The 2,521-nt window shown below is 39.0% G+C and overlaps 1 pseudogene; it reads right to left on the minus strand.

Annotated features, from left to right (window-relative positions):
• Nucleotides 1-328: 328 nt before the first annotated feature.
• LOC102823974 lies at nt 329-1,392 on the minus strand (annotated as a pseudogene).
• Nucleotides 1,393-2,521: the final 1,129 nt, after the last annotated feature.

Consider the following 2,521-nt stretch of genomic DNA (forward strand, 5'->3'; position numbering starts at 1 on the left):
GCAAAATTAGCTGTTCTTCCCAATCCGTTCATTGTCATTATCACCTTATGCCCTACTGCTTGGGGTGAAATGCAAGTTATGAGTGGGATTTTTGTTGTTGTTGTTGTTGTTTTTCAAAGAATGAGTAGAAATTTAAAAAAAAATTTTTTTCAACATAGGTCTATGATTTATTTGTAAATTAGCCAACTGCCCATATTGGTCTACATTTTAACAAACATCAGGAAATTGAAATAGTTCCTGTCCCAGTAGCTGCACCGTGTGGACGTTAGGACCTCAGTCCTTTTCTGATTTGAACCTGGTGTTTGGGCTGCTCTTTGTTTTCCCTCAGTCACTTTTTTGCTTCACTAGCTTGCTCTATTTCCCCGTTTCCCAAAGCTCTTGAGTCAGGCTGTAACCTGCAGTCCATTTTAGGGATCCCACTCTCCATTTCCTAGTCTACTTCCTTCACAACCATTGTAAACTTAGTAAAAGTGGACATCTGGGCAGAGTTTGGAGGCCTGGGAGCTATTTTTCACAAGAGAATACTTCCAGGGATAAAAACTACACGTTCAGAATCTGACACAAGCGTTTCACCCGACTCCTCAGAAATGCTCATTTGTTTGTTTTTTTTCTCCTCAGTAATTTTCTAATCTTTTTTTTTTTTTTTAATGTCAAAAGTGGCCAGGTCTACACTGTATAAACATTCGGTCTAGTTCTCATAAGGTTTGTTTTTGTTTTTATCTTTAATGTAGTCTTTGACTTTGTATAATTCCTTACCAATAAGGCCACATGGCTTAAAACTCAATACACATGTGTCCCAGTCTTGTGGTTTGTGATCTCAACATTGCCGTATTTCACCCTCCAGAGTTTGTCCACCATGATGTGCACACAGCAGGTGGGGTTTGTCCACGTAAACGATTCACCATGTTCAAGGAACTCCAAGGTGATGATTCCTTTAGATTCTGTTTCTACACTATTCCCCAAAACTTGAGTTTGGGATAGGTTGAGTCATGACAGCGGAGATCATTGCTTAATCCTTCAGCATGAAATGCACTAATTGGTGGGTGATGGATGGCTTGTTCAGAGATGAGTCTGAATCCAAGATCATCTCTGAGTCATTCATAAGTCTCTCCCAAAAGTGGGTTGATGGGCTTTCCAATCTGTTCCCACTGAGATGTCACAGCTGATACAGCCAATGCAGTGAGTGACATACTGCATCCTTTCCATGGGATCAGAGAAAGAACTGGCCTTTTGGATGAGGTATGTGTGTTCCATATATTCAGTTAGTCACTGCAGGAAGCTCAAAGGATCATTAAATGTAACTGGCATTGTGATCCTGGATAGTTGCATTCCAACACATTTCCTGGGGATGGTCCAGATACTGAAGTCATTTCTGGAAAACCTAGGGGAAGACAAGGTTTTTTAATGCCATTGGATAGAGGCTGTCCACCACCACCATCTTTTCCTTCAGACAGTCTTAACACAGTTTTCCTTATTCTCCGTCAAACTCTTACATATATGTGACATGACTGAAAAGACCACGGTTTGGGTGAGGCACACCTAAGTTCTCAAAAAGACAATTTTGCTCTTAAACACATTAAAGAGGTCTTTTACAACAACTTTGCCTAATGCAATACCCCTTTTAATGCCATGTTCTTCTTCATGTAATCCAACTTCTCTGACTATTTGTTCAGCATACAGATTGAGCAAGTATGGTGAAAACATACAATACCAATGCAGTTTTCCTGATTTTTAAACTATCCCCTTGTTCTATTTGAAGAAATACCTCTAGGTCTATGTCAGGTTCACACAAGCACAATTAACTGTCTGGATTACCCATTGTTCCCAATGTTCTCCATAGTCTGTCATGATCCACACAGTTGAAAGTCATGGCATAGTCAATAAAGCACAAGTAAACATCTTTAGGGTAGTTTCTGCTTTAACCCAAGATCTATCTGACATCAGCAATGATATCCTAATTCCACATCCTTTTTTAAAATAGTGTGTCCAAAGTATTAGAGGCGAAGTCTGGCAATCCTGGTTTCTAAGGAGAATTCTGGTTGTACTTCTTCCAATATAGATTTGTTTGTTCTTCTAGCAGTCCATGATGCTTTTAATATCTTGCTCCAGAACCATAATGCAAACGCATCGATTCTGTTATGGTCTCCTTATTCACTGTCCAACTTACACATACATATGAAGCTATTGAAAATTCCATGGCTTGGTCAAGCACACCTTAGCTATCTTTGTTATTGAACACTTTACAGAGGTTTTGTGCAGCACATTTGCCTAACGCAATATGTCACTTCATTTCATGAATGCCACTTCTAGATTGTTGTTAGTGAATACAAACAAAGTGGAGTCTTTGACAACTTCAATCTTTTCTCCATTTATATGAGTGTTCTTTAGTGGTCCCATGGTGAGGATTTTTGTTTTCTTTACACTGAGATGCAACCATACCAAAGGTTGTGGTCTTTGATTTTCATCAGCAAGTATTTTAAGTCCTCTTTATTTTCAGCAAGCAAAGTTCTATTAACTGCAT

This window comes from Chrysochloris asiatica, unplaced genomic scaffold (assembly GCF_000296735.1).
Source record: "Chrysochloris asiatica unplaced genomic scaffold, ChrAsi1.0 scaffold00072, whole genome shotgun sequence".
Classification (NCBI taxonomy): Eukaryota; Metazoa; Chordata; class Mammalia; order Afrosoricida; family Chrysochloridae; genus Chrysochloris; species Chrysochloris asiatica.